The sequence below is a fragment of the Toxorhynchites rutilus genome, chromosome 3 (genome assembly GCF_029784135.1).
Source record: "Toxorhynchites rutilus septentrionalis strain SRP chromosome 3, ASM2978413v1, whole genome shotgun sequence".
In the NCBI taxonomy this organism is placed as follows: Eukaryota; Metazoa; Arthropoda; class Insecta; order Diptera; family Culicidae; genus Toxorhynchites; species Toxorhynchites rutilus.
In genome coordinates, this window is record NC_073746.1 from 118,370,631 (window position 1) to 118,385,263 (window position 14,633).

Below are 14,633 nucleotides of genomic sequence, written 5' to 3' on the forward strand. Positions count from 1 at the left end.
TCTTCTTCCAAGCTCTCTACGACACATGCAAGAGTAGAGTCGAGCTGAGTGCTGTTCAATTTGAGTGAGCTGAATCGTAAACAAAAAAAAAGAATTAACTGCAAGTTTGGAGAATTGCAACGAGGAGAGTCCATCTGTATTTATGTTTCTGGAAAACATAGACGGTTGCCAAGTTTTGTTTTTTCCAGTGTCTAAATATACCTGTCCAGTTGGTCGGTGGAGCGCAATGAACGAAATTGTGTACAACCATTTCAGAGATTGCCGGCTTTTGAACTAATTCTAGGGTTGTGGGTATGTGTGCATTACAGCTCACTTGCAGACAGGTCAAATTATTAAATCACTAATTTTGGCATCGTACCAGCGCACATAGCACGGGAAAGTTTATCCCTGTTCGATTCTGGGCATTTAGATTTATGGAAGGGAAAATGATGCTATTTTTCAGGGTTCATTTACGGTAAACTCTGGCATCAAGCTAATTGAAAACCACATTAAAAGAAGTAACAGAATGAGGATTGAGAAGAGGTTCTATGGGCCTGATTCTCGAATACACTTCACGGTGGAAACGAAATAAACGGCACGCCATGGAACTACGTTTTACGAGTTAGTGAAGTGTCGAAGATAATGATGAGTTTTCAGGCAGAATGAGCACTTTTCAAATAAAAAATCATTAATGAAAATTAACTTCTTCGTATCAAACTGGTATTCAATGTGAGTGGAAAACTTTGTTTTCTTCATGTGATATAATAATCTCATACAAAAATTTAATCTGAAGATAATTTGATATTATAATGATAAATTTAGTAGGAAATTAATCTCGCATCCAGATGTCGACACCGTACCGTTGTCATCGCGAATGCGTTTCATACCGTTTCCACCGTGAAGTGTATTCGTAGTGTATTCGAGAATCAGGCCCTATGTATATAGAGGTTTCAGTAATGGAGTTCAGTACTAAGTAGAAAAGTAAACGTGCTGTTGCTCAATGTTTTGTTGTGGCCTGTTATAGACGAGTTTATTTGATATGACAACTCTGCTAATTTTGATAAGAGACAAATGCATAATTCATTTTCTAAATGGGTTTACAGGGCCTTTCCCCTTTTTTTTTTATTGTGACAATGTAGTGTCTTAGATTGCAGTAAGTACAGTTTAACAGCAGGTCTAGATTCCGATGTCAACTAACTCAAACAGGAAATGCCTGATGAGTAATATAGGGCCTGATTCTCGAATACACTTCACGGTGGAAACGAAATAAACGGCACGCCATTGAACTACGTTTTACGAGTTAGTGAAGTGTCGAAGATAATAATGAGTTTTCGGGCATAATGAGCACTTTTCAAATAAAAAAATCATTAATGAAAATTAACTTCTTCGCATCAAACTGGTATTTAATGTGAGTGGAAAACTTTGTTTTCTTCATGTGATATAATAATCTCATCCAAAAACTTCATCTGAAGATAATTAGTTATTATAATAATAAGTTTAGTGGGAAACTAATTTCGTATCCAGATGTCGACACCGTACCGTTGTCATCGCGGATACGTTTCATTCCGTTTTCACCGTAAAGTGTACTCGAAGTGTATTCGAGAATCAGGCCCATAGAGTGTACATATAAGTTCAAGAAGATTTATAACAGATGGCGTTAGTGAACTCCGCCTGCGCATGACGAATCTTTATACAGGGTAACTTCGATATAACGTACATTTTACTTTCAAAATTGTACGTTGTTATATAGGCCCTGATTCTCGAATACACTTCACGGTGGAAACGACAATAACGGCACGCCATTGAACTACGTTTTACGAGTTAGTGAAGTGTCGAAGATAATGATGAGTTTTCAGGCAGAATGAGCACTTTTCAAATAAAAAATCATTAATGAAAATTATCTTCTTCGTATCAAACTGGTATTCAATGTGAGTGGAAAACTTTGTTTTCTTCATGTGGTATAATAATCCCATACAAAAATTTCATCTGAAGATAATTTGATATTATAATGATAAATTTAATGGGAAACTTATTTCGCATCCAGATGTCGACACCGTACCGTTGTCATCGCGAATGCGTTTCATACCGTTTCCACCGTGAAGTGTATTCGTAGTGTATTCGAGAATCAGGCCCATAGAAGCATTGCTACTGTTTGGAGTAACGTTAATGATTTAATTCAACTAGGAATCGAAGCCAACCTTTCTCATGGGGCCTGATTCTCGAATACACTTCACGGTGGAAACGAAATAAACGGCACTCCATTGAACTACGTTTTACGAGTTAGTGAAGTGTCCAGGATAATAATGAGTTTTCAGGCAGAATGAGCACTTTTAAAATAAAAAATTATTAATGAAAATTAACTTCAAACTGGTGTTCAATGTGAATGGAAAACTTTGTTTTCTTCATGTGGTATTATAATCTCATACAAAAATTTCATCTGAGGATAATTTGACATTATAATGATAAGTTTTACTGGGAAACTAATTTCGTATCCAGATGTCGACACCGTACCGTCGTCATCGCGAATACATTTCATTTTGGGCCTGATTCTTGAATACACTTCACGGTGGAAACAAAATAAACGGCACGCCATGGAACTACGTTTTACGAGTTAGTGAAGTGTCGAAGATAATGATGAGTTTTCAGGCAGAATGAGCACTTTTCAAATAAAAAATCATTAATGAAAATTAACTTCTTCGTATCAAACTGGTATTCAATGTGAGTGGAAAACTTTGTTTTCTTCATGTGATATAATAATCTCATACAAAAATTTAATCTGAAGATAATTTTATATTATAATGATAAATTTAGTGGGAAACTAATCTCGCATCCAGATGTCGACACCGCACCGTTGTCATCGCGAATGCGTTTCATACCGTTTCCACCGTGAAGTGTATTCGTAGTGTATTCGAGAATCAGGGCCTTTGTTTCCACCGTGAAGTGTATTTGAGATACAGGCCCATGAAATAACATCCCTACGTACTATTGATTATAGTTTGATTCATTTAGAATTCGAAATCACACTACAGTTGTATTTCGGGATTTGTTTAAGGTACAAAACAAGCTTTAGTATCAAAACACAGATAATTTATTGTTCTTTCAGAAAATAAATATTCAAAAAATTATTCCTTTTGACTTTGAAAATGTGTACGTTATATCGAAGATCCCCTGTAGTAGTACTAGCTGACCCGAAAAACTGTGTCCCGCTCAAAATTTATTTTTTGTTATTCACGTTATTCACGTAACATTCACGTTTGCTTACTAAGCGCACGTTCATAGGCAGTGTTGCCGCACGTACAGATTCATCTGGAAAGGTATAGATTTTTTTCGTTATTTTTGATACAGATTCTGTGCGGTAGAGAACAGATTTTGGTCAAAAAGTACAAATTGGTACAGATTTAGGAAAACTATGTATAAGCATCATCGAACACACGAATGACGAATGAAATGTAAATGTGATATTTGTAGTAAATAAATGAGTATTTTTAATGCTATCAAATGGATTTTTCTCTACAACGAATATTTTCGATGGTACAGATTTTTGGAAGAAAAAGTACAGATGAGTAAGATTTTTAACTCCTCTGGTACAGATTAAAATGTGGCAACGTGGGTCCAATCGCAGAACTGTTCATTGATTGTTCTTCTAATCTACCCTTGAAAATTACCTTTTACTATAAAATTGCTAGTACTTCTACCAAAACTCGTCTTTATGATATCAGATTATTTTCAATTTTCGTTGAATATTTTTCAACCACTTGCAAATAACAAGTTTCTCCGTTACATGGAATAAATGTTTGATACAGAAAATGTGAATAAGACAATATAATAAACACAGCCCGGGCAATTTCTTCATTTTTATTTTTACAGATAGAAGAAGATAAAGGAGTGCGTTTTATCACATTAAAATCCATTTCCACTTTCAAACAAAGATCAATTTCGTTAGCGCAAACTTCAAATGGACTAACAACACTTGTCACTATGTAATCAATAGAATTTAATTTTCCGAATTTTCCCATTTTCCTTCAGAGTTTTCCGAATATTTTCAATTATCATGTTTGGTTGGAATATGTTTGGTTGAAATATGTGTAATTTTTTTATGGGCCATCGTCTCCATTCCAGAGGTGGGACGGTGTCTACCATCATAGACTGTAGCGCCCTTATTTAATTTCCAAGTCCCGCTTATGTCGAACCGGCCCCACTTTAGTTTTGTTTATTCGCCAAATTTCCAGGGGGCAAGTTCAACATAGCGGTTTTGATTGTACAACAGGGGTTCGCGCAGAGTCAGCACCACGGAAACGTGTGCGTACGATTCTAGCGCGACCCGAAAAATTAAGTTAGTAAATAAGAAATTGTGATTGTAAACAAAAGATATTAATAAAAAGTACTGAGCCATTCGGGCGCGGTGAGCAGTGCGCAGAAACTAGTGCTACAAGTGGTGACAGCGGTGGGATTTTTCGTACCCAAAAACTCTCAAATCCCAAATTTGGCTCCATTTGATTGATTAGTTCTCGAGTTATGCAGAAGTTTTGTTCCATAGAAACATTTATTGACTCCTAAAACTTCCATATGCCAAATTTGGTTCCATATTCTTGATTAGTTCTCGAGTTGTGCAGAAATTTGTATTTCATTCGTATGGCAGCCCCCTCTTAGAAAGGTGGGAGGAGTGTTCAACCACGTTAGAAACGTTTCTTGTCCACTAATATTACCACATGCCACTATTTTCCTCTTTTTATCCAAAAATGCCTTTTTTCAAAAATTCATGACTTTTGAACTACTAAACCGATTTTGGTGATTGACATATCAAATTGAAGCCAGTTAGTTGGGATTTTTAGGAAAAATACCACAGTTGCAGAAATTATTGCAGTTATCATTGATTGTATTTGTTTTTTATTGTTCTCATGGTTTCGGGTCCAAGGACGCTATATTTTTTTTTATATTTTTTCTTGAAAGCTGAGGTTTTTTAACATGAAATATCTCAATGTGTTATTTTTCGATTCAAATCCTCCTCAAACCATCAAAGTTTCACCTCCAAGGTTTCGTGTCGTAAAATAACTTGGCACGTTCCTTATATCTCTGCAGTATGAATCAAAACTATCTGGCCCATTCAAGTTGAACTTCTTCTCATCAGAGAAGATGATCTGAAAGAATAGCCCGGCTTAACAAATTGAAATTGAATTGAAAAGATAAGCAACTACATATTTTACTCCAATCTCTACCAATGTTGTCACGTGCGAATTCGGGCTTCCTTGTGGCGGGGCAAAAGGCATGGTGCTTGCTTCGACTTTTGTCGTTGAATATATGAACAGCCTTTCAATATTCTGTAGATTGTTATTCGCGAAACGTCAAGCGATAGTTCTGCCTTAATCTGGTTCAAACTCTTCAGTGAGTTGTGTATGGTTTTCATTATTCTTCGTTGAACTCGTCCAGACAGTTTTTCTTGGGTCCACCTTTTTAGTTCTAGCCATATCCATCAGGATTAATCAAAAAATTGATAATAACATGGTGAGATCTGTTCAATACCCAAATCACATTCGAGGTAAGCTAAAATCTTCCTTTTTTCCTGATCCGACAAGTACGTTCCACGCAGCATTTTGAAGCCTTCTTGAACACTTCATACCACGCTCATTCACAGAAGAAAACTGAGCTACGAATGAAGTGAATGACTATCAGGGGAGCCGCGGGTAAGACGGACAGTGGGGGTATAATGGACAGGTGATTTGTTTGTATAGTTGCATTATGAATTTCAAATTTCTGTTGATGGGAAACCCTTCTGCATGCTTTTCTAGAATATTCAAATCATCCTATGACAATGAATACTGATCAAAACTGAAATATGGAGACAAAAACCGGAAATCAAACATGATTCCCCTACATGTCCATTATACCCGCACCGATAAAAATGTTCTACTTTTCGGCTTGTTCTATTTTCAGTGAAAAAATATGGAAAAACACATTTTTATAAAAAAATTTGGCCAGTTATTTCGAAAACCAGTATATTGAACTGTAAGAAACTGCTTTTAAACTTTTGAAAACATGAGTTTCCTAAGATGCAATTGAAGTTTTCCTTAACATGTCTTATTGTAATTCATGTGAAATTGACCTTAATTTTGTAAAGGAGTGAGAGTTATTTCATCTGGTTCTATAGTTATGAAACGCTATAATTTTTGTTTTTTTAATTTTTCCCATCTGGACACAACAATAAAATTTCAATGACCAGTCTCATAAATGTGTTATTATATCCAACACTATATACTTCAATTCAACCGACTTCTTACATATCTCTGGAAACTCAGAAAAAATGAGTGGTTTCTATAGTTGTGAAACGCAGTGTAGTCGCATTGAAATTTTTAACGAAGATTAAAAACATATTAACTTTTAAAACTCATAACTTAAAAACGGAGAAGAACACATCTCTGATTTTTGAATATGTTATGTTAAAAATCTTCAGCTTTCAAGAAAAAATATAAAAAATATAGCGCCCTTGGTACCGAAACCATGTAAACTATAAAAAACGAATATAATTGATAATTACAAAAACAAAATCCTTTTTTTTTTGCAATCGTTATATTTTTCTAAAATTTCTATGATGACTATCTAAATCCATCTATATGTTTTAGAATTACATCATGATAAGTGTTGTTAGTTCATTCGATATTTGCGCTAACGAAATTGATCTTTTTTCAAAGGTGGAAATAACACACTCCTTCATCTTCTATCTATCTGTATCAGGGACTCTCAAACTATTCCAGGCAAGAGACCTCTTTTCTAGAATGAAGAGATACCATCGACCCCCTAAACTTTGTGGTTGATCAAGTGAGTAAACTTGATATCATTTTATCATCAATAAATAGACATAAAATTCAGAATATATCAAGTGAAATTAGCAATTATAAATACAAGTTTCAAAAATAATACATTCCACTAAAATATTAGTCATTCTTATAACGAGTCGGTTCACGTAACACAACTTATACAGTATCTTGTCGACCCTAGGGGAACTGATAAATAAACACCTTTGAGAATCCCTGATTCATATACACATTCATATATTTGGCACATGTGCCAAAAACGAACGGCTTTTCTCAAATATTGTTTTCTCGCCATTCAATCAATTTAAGCTCAACAAAAGAAAGATAATATGATCCTTCATGTTACCAATATACATGGCAGGAATCGGTCAACGGGTTCAGAATACGGCTCAAACATGTTCCGGTAATATAATGGGCATGATCAAAGTTGCACTTAGAACCGTACTATGCCCATCATGTGACACCTTTAATTACTCGGGATTTAAAAGCTAACCCATTGGTGGTCATATCTAGTGTCTAGGTCGCCATAGGCCAGATGCGAACCTGTTCCAGTTGTGTTCCGAATACTCCCGGGTGACTATTCTATTATTGAACCTCTAACAACATGGAATCCAAAAAGTAGTCAATAGGTGAACATTAGGGTGCCAATGAATGTATGGAAAAAAACGACCCTAAAATTTCAAAAAGTTACCCTATACAAAATGCTCACCACCTCGAAAAAACACCCTATGCCGAACTTCAGTTGAATCGGATTTAAGGGAGAGTGGCGCAAAGCGGTCAAAGTTTGAGATTTTTGAAAATAGAAAAATCACCCAAGGGGAGAGTAAAGGAAATCGGGATCTTCGAAAAAAAATTTTGATGTTAAATGTCTTAAAATTGCATGAAGCGTCGAGATGTAGTGTCATCTCGAAAAAAAATGTTTTGTCAAAAATCGGCATGGGGCTTTTTTCGAAGTACGAAACGAAAAGTATGGTTTTGGGTACCAATAAAAATAGTTATCTCGATTGTTCATTCGGAACTTGCTACGAAATGTTGATTTGCACGATGATGCAAAATATTAGCTCATTCGGACTTCATTTATTGGTGGCGCAGACGTTAAAATTTGAAACGTCGAGATAACTGTAAATCTCGACTAGTAATGCAATTTTAAGACATTTGGCATCAACTTTTTCTTTAAACCCCGATTTTCGGTGATCTTTCGTTTTTCAAAAAACTGAAATTTCAACGTCTGCGACACTAATAAATGAAGTTCGAATGAGCTAATATTTTGCATAGGGTATATCATCGTGCGAATCAACATTTCGCAGCAAGATCCGAATGAAAAATCGAGATAACTATTTTTATTGGTGCTCAAAACAAATCATACTTTTCGTTTCGTACTCCGAAAAAACTAAGTCCCAGAATGCCGATTTTTGACAAAACGTTTTCTTTCGAGATGACACTAGATCTTGACATTTCATGCAATTTTAAGACATTTGACATAATTTTTTTTGAAAACCCCGATTTCCTTTCTCCCCCTTGTTTATCCAAGAAATGTTCTCTTCCTTCCTCTATGCCGTCGCAGCCTTTGTCTTTCTTATTCAGTACAAGAACGACAATTTTCGCGTCTGACTATTCATCAACGCAAATTCTTCCTCGGGGTATTCCGTTGTTTCAACTGTGTCGATGTCCATTTGTGAATATACGCAAAAGAACATCGTCTTTGTGCAGCAGTTCAAACAATACAGCATATATTTTTTTTCAAAATCGTTGAATCACTGTTCGGAGACATCCATCCATGCTTCATGCAGCCAAAAATTAACGTCTTTAAGGTTTATTTTCTTAATCCGTTGCTTAAAGTCAGATACATTGGCGATTTCAAGATGTAATTTGTCTAGGTATCTTGTTTTGGTAATTTGAATGACCTGTTGGTCCATGGACTGTAGTAAAGGGGCCACGTTTGGCGGTAAAAACTTTAGCTTTATCAAGCCGTCATCCGAAATCAGCTGATGTTGGAAATGATGGGCCGTACAATTGTTCGATTCTCACTCTACTGGAAAATTTTCGAATATTTGGTACGATAGACTCGTGAAACGTCGTTCATGCATTTTTCGAAGCGGCATATTCAACAGTAATTTTAACTTCTTTGGAAGCCCTATGGGTTCTTAGTTTTTGAAATTATAAACATCGGCAATTTGTGAGTATTCGTAGCATTCGCGCATGTCATAAAGGTTATTCTATATTTTACCATCTTTAACCCCGAAGCAGTAGACTCTTCAGTGTATGCCATAGTGTACCCGAGGAGAGCAAAAACTAAAATATTCGCGGCATGTAATTTTTTTGATTATGGCAACACAAAATATTCGGGCGTGTTGTCAAAATCGAAAGGGGTCTGTAAATAAAGATGGGAGGTCAAATGTGTTGCTCATCGCCTTATGCAGAAGATAGACATATCCTCCGGTGCCTGGTGGTCATAGTTTTGTTGGTACCGTAAACCGGGGACAAATTGATCACTAATTTCAGAAAAATGTGAATATTTCCGATTTTTTTGGTTAAATTTATACCCAATTATTTCTAAGACAAGTCGAGTGCTAAGTCCACAAAACGTTATGATAGATCACACTATGTTTTGGTCCGAACCCACTTAAAATCTAGTACCGCACCATATATATGCAAAGCTTTGATTTGTAATAATTCTATTATTAAGCTTTTGAATAGCTTCTTGCATAGGAGTTTCCGTAATAGGTCTAGAGCACAATAAATCATTATTGTCGATTTGAATTCCAAAGTGAAGAGACGATTATCCGAACCTAGTGAAAAGTTTGTAAGAAATCCGAACCTGCTACAACACGTTATGACAAGTTTTGTTCAAAAAAATCCTTAAGCGCTAATTTGGAAAATTTTTAGCGGAAAATTTCAAAATGTAGCTTCGGGGTGAAATTGATCAATCTATGTTTTTTAGGATATTCTAGTATCATATGCACAAAAATGTATAAAAAATTAATTATTTTTTCACCTACGGCCATTTTAATGATAATTCATGGGTTGAGGTGACAAAAACCTGATTTAAACACCTAAAAGTGTCGTCATGCCTTTCCATAACTCGATTTAAACACTGATCTGATCTGAATAGTAATTACAAGTATTTGATTACTTATTTAACTCATCAAGTATCGGCTAGAAGTGAATTAATATGTTTAGCGTCTATAAATATTGTTTTGATGTGTTGAAAATATGTTTTTTTTACCATAATGAAAAATGGAAATGCTGTTCAGAAAAATGTTAATTTTCATGCAATTTAATAAGAGATTCGTTGAGATCCATGGACGAAAAGAACCTTCAGATGATTATTGAACATATCAGATTAAAAAAGTTTAAAATTAAATTACATAATACCTCTGAAAATTTGGGTTTGTTTTCAGTAATACGTTTGATCAATTTGCTCCCGGATGACGGTACCAAGAAATTAAGCTGTATGTAATCAGTTAAATGGAACAAGAAGAATTCAAAATGTATAAAATCAAAGTTGGCCAAAATTTTTCTTATCCGACTTATTTAGAGTATTCCTGTACAACCGTTGGTACCGTTCTGAATCATATTCCGGACACTTTGTTATAATATCTTGAAATTCTTAATGCACTGATAATATAACTATAAAATTAATATCACGATTGCTTCTTCAGAGTAATCCCTTGGTTCCACTATCACATTACATTTGAATTATTACATAGTAGGAAAAAATTCAACAGCACTACTCATTATCGTTTGTGTTTGACGTTTGCTTAGCGTGAACATGTAGAATTTACCCCTTCATCAATATTTAAATTTCTCTCATGTTTCATCAGTTTTCATCATCGTTATCAGGCTACTGTGATTGCTTAGTAAGTGTTTCGCAGTTGAGTATAAAATATAATCAAGTGTAATGTAATTTTCGTTCAAAAAATTAAAAAATAAAGTGTCCGAAATTTGAATTCAATCTGTCCGAAATTTGATTTTTTTATGAATAGTGTCCGAAGTTTGATTCTTAATCGCTTCATTTGAAAAGCATTTTATTCGATGATTTTTTTATGTTTCAATCGAATACCTATTCGCAAAGTAGAAAGCTTAAAAGCATATCGAACTAATTTATTCAAAATATCAACCAAATAATACCTGTGCATAAAGTTGAGATCTGTTTTCTGCATTATATGCCTTAAGCGTCCGAAATATGATTCGGAACGGTACTCTGTGTTGAGGAATGGCTGAAACAAAAATACCGTTTCTCAATTCTTTAGCCGCTCGTTCCGATTCCAAGGAGAATTAATTATATTTTGAAATTTAAAATTAATTTACTTAGAGAAAAAAAACCCTTGAATATTCAAATTTGAATTTGATGCCCTTGAGCTTTTGAAGAAAAAAGTTTATTACTATGATGGTCAACCAAAGTCCTACCAAAGAACTTTACCATTTGAACATGCATTAATTTCATGAAAAATGGGTATACCGAAAGCAGATAGTATGTCACGTTTTATGAAAAAGATTTTAACATCTCTTTTTGCTACGAACAAATGTATATGCGGTTCATACCATTATGGTAGGAATTTTTCGAAGAACTAAGATTTCTCAATCCCCAAATAGTAATATTATCAACTAATATTGAAAGCATTCCAAAAGCATCGAGATTATTATGAATGATCATCGAAAACCTCTCATAGTACAGGGTCTTTCAGATTAAACCTTAAATGCATGATGAGGTATATGTACATCATTGTTTTCTTCCTTACATAATTTCTAAACAGTAATTCAAACACAGTATTTTTTACTTTTAATAGATGCTAAAAATATCTATCTTAGTTTTTGAACGCAAACTTTCATGTTCCCTTTCCTTATTGTCAAAATTTGACAGCTTGGCGCAACACTTTGAAAGTGTATTTAAAACTTTGTATTTAAAAAGGAAAAAATCATGCATTTAAGGATTAAATGCTCACGCAAAACAAAAAATCGAATAGCTCCTTATAATTTTTTTTTGCTGGTAACACTGCATTCCCCACTTGGGACGATAATATTCGGTTACTCATTCAGTCTGATCGGATGGTTAGTGTCACGATGTACAATTTACAAGAACGGGTTTTTTAGTGGAATCGTATTACTCGAGCAACCGAAGCCTTCATGAAACTTTGTCCTCTTATGGTAAGAATTTCAACATTTCTCGTCGTCGATTACTTCCTCTGGAGGTACGTGAAGGACCGTTACTATGTTAACAAGCCACAAAATTTGGCGGAACTTAAAGAAGAAATAACTCGGATTTTCAACAGCATCGAAGTCGTAATGTTAGAGTTGTGCATGAAGAATTTTGTTCACCGTTTAAAACACGTTATTGAAAAAAGGGGTGGTCACATCGAAAATGACTTGAAATAAGCGTTTTTCGTTTCTCAAAATTCAAAATCGGTTCACTTTTGTAGAAGTTATGAAAATTTGTTGCGTGAGCGTTTAATCTGAAAAAAAAAACCTTGTAGGCAGTCAGAGTGGACCATGTGCTATTAACCATGGAGCAATTCTACCCCAAATCAGTCGGCTGTTGACCCGACCCTCTCAGATGTTTTTTGTGAAATGTGGTACTTATGATGGAAACTACCTAAAATAACAATTTTCATTATCATACGACCAAATTGAATTACGACTAATTTTTTAAAAGGGCATAATCAAAATCATTTACCTCTCTTTCGAAAGATCGTAATTCAAAATCCAGATGTCTGATTAAAATATGACGATTGACGAAGTTGTTGGAAAATTAATGAATGTGAAAAATTAATTTAGTAAAATTCACCATTTTTATGTACTTTTAAAAAACATTTCTCAAATATTAAAATTAATTTTCAAAACTTTCATATCTTATCACCTGAACAGCCGTGCCTTCTGCTGAATACTCGCCAATGAATTTTGTACAATTTCGTTTCGTCGATTTTGTTCGCCGCAGAACGCAACGTTCGAACGATAGTTTCACTGTTTCTTGCATCTTCTTCAAGTTGTTGTGATCTTTAGACACATTTCGACTGTAGTGACGATAAAATAACCGATTCTCCAGCCGCAGGCGCAGTTAGCTTGCCAAACCAGGTATTTTTGGTTAACTTCAATAGTCTCAAAGATGCCCTATTCTCGTCGCCGTGAAAATTCATGTTCCGGAAGGTCCACAGAGTGATTCCTAAAATTTCGTTCCATCTTAGAATAATATCTGAGCTGATTTATAAGTAGACTGAATGAATTAATTGCGTAGTCCTACGTCTAAAATATTGTCATGTGTTGGGCATCACTCTCTATAATTTTATTTGGCCCTTATGGTGGCTTGAAAAAATGATTGTATTAATAATACCTTTTTATCCCTAACCTCTTACCGATTTTCGAACTTTTGTCGGAAAATGGAAGGTAGTAAGATGATCTTTCTAAGAAAAACAATGAAATTTTTATGCAACATCTTTCGAAAATCTTGTCTCAAAGGTTTTCGGAATACCGAGACCTATACTTTCGCTGTATCCTAAACGAAATAATTTTTTTTGTTTTTCTTTCATTTCTGTCTTCTGAACCAACTTAAAAGCGTGGAAATGCACAATCATAAACGGTGTATCGATCGTTAGCGTTATAAGCACGGTGCAAAAGGGTGCTTATCTCAAAAACTTAATACGTGTTCTTATGCGATTGTGTGCCACAAATCTATACTGCTGAACAGTACATGAACAGAGTACATGATGACTTAGTTCCGGTTTTAGGACAATGTAGTTAACTAACGCTTTTTATCATCGTTTATAGCAAGTTACAAATACTTTGTTCAAAACTGTTTATTCGAGATGACCTTCATATATCTACAAACATTCTAAATTTCTACCATAACATACGAGGCATTTCATAATTCAATACAGTATGTTAAGTAGCTCATTGAGACTTTCGAAAAGATTGATTATATTCAATGGAAAAAATCCACCCTTCTACCCTTGAGTTTTTAAACTTTATTGTTTTGCGCTAAATTTTAAATTTGCTCTACGATTCACTCTTTAACATGAAACCGCTATATACATTATTTACTTGACTTCATTGAAAAACATGAAAGAAAATATCTACAAGCGTTATGAAAACAATATTTCGATAGCTCACCTCAATATTAATTCGTTCCACACGTGCGCCTGCAATATGCGTGCGTTCATGACCCCTCGATCATTCATGTTCGGTTTTAATGTTGTGCCACCTTGAAGCGGGGCACACCACACAAGCTGCGTTTCGACCTCCACCGTCATCATATCCATATTCTTGCGTTGATCGAACCGTTCTCGACTTTGTGACAGCATCTCTCGGGAGTGTGAAACAGGCTGAGATATTGTTTTGGCTTCAAATGACGTGAGACCCTGTTCATCTGTGAAGGGCACGATTTTGAGATGATTGAGAACTTCGTTTCTGTCTGTAGTGGTGACATACAGGGAGGTTTGCTAGAATTGTTATCGATAGTTCTCAACAAAAAGAGAAATTGTTCACATGGTGGAAGGCCCTATATAAATCGCACGGAAGATGATTCATTATTTTATAAACATACGATTCAACCAAAACGACACACTTACATTTTCAATAGTTGCGCTTGCGCAAGTATCACAGCGTTCCATCTGTTCGGTCATCTCACCCTCTCAATTGCATCTTAAAAGGAAATTTTCCGCCGAATCACCAGAACCTTTCTCTCTCTCACACGTGAACCGCTAATCGTCTTGGACTGGTCGAAACTGATCGTCTTGATCAGTGCTAACGCGTGTGATCCGCGTGAGAGTTTTCCATTCGATCCATCAATGTGAGTAGTTTTGTTTTTCTCCGCTGCGCGTGTAATTGTGAGGAAGTACAAATTTTGTTGTG

General features: G+C 35.1%; 1 protein-coding gene across 5 annotated transcripts in view; it reads left to right on the forward strand.

Moving 5' to 3' along the window:
- LOC129777468 (dnaJ protein homolog 1) overlaps positions 1-14,633 on the forward strand; it is a 204,725-nt gene that overhangs the window by 151,126 nt on the left and 38,966 nt on the right. Inside the window, exon 1 of one of the 5 annotated variants that reach the window (XM_055783741.1) lies at positions 14,451-14,571. The exons of the other annotated variants lie outside the window; for them this stretch is intronic. The gene's annotated coding sequence lies outside the window, so the exon portion shown is untranslated. Of the gene's footprint in view, positions 1-14,450; positions 14,572-14,633 lie in introns of those variants that run through there. 5 annotated transcript variants of the gene reach the window in all.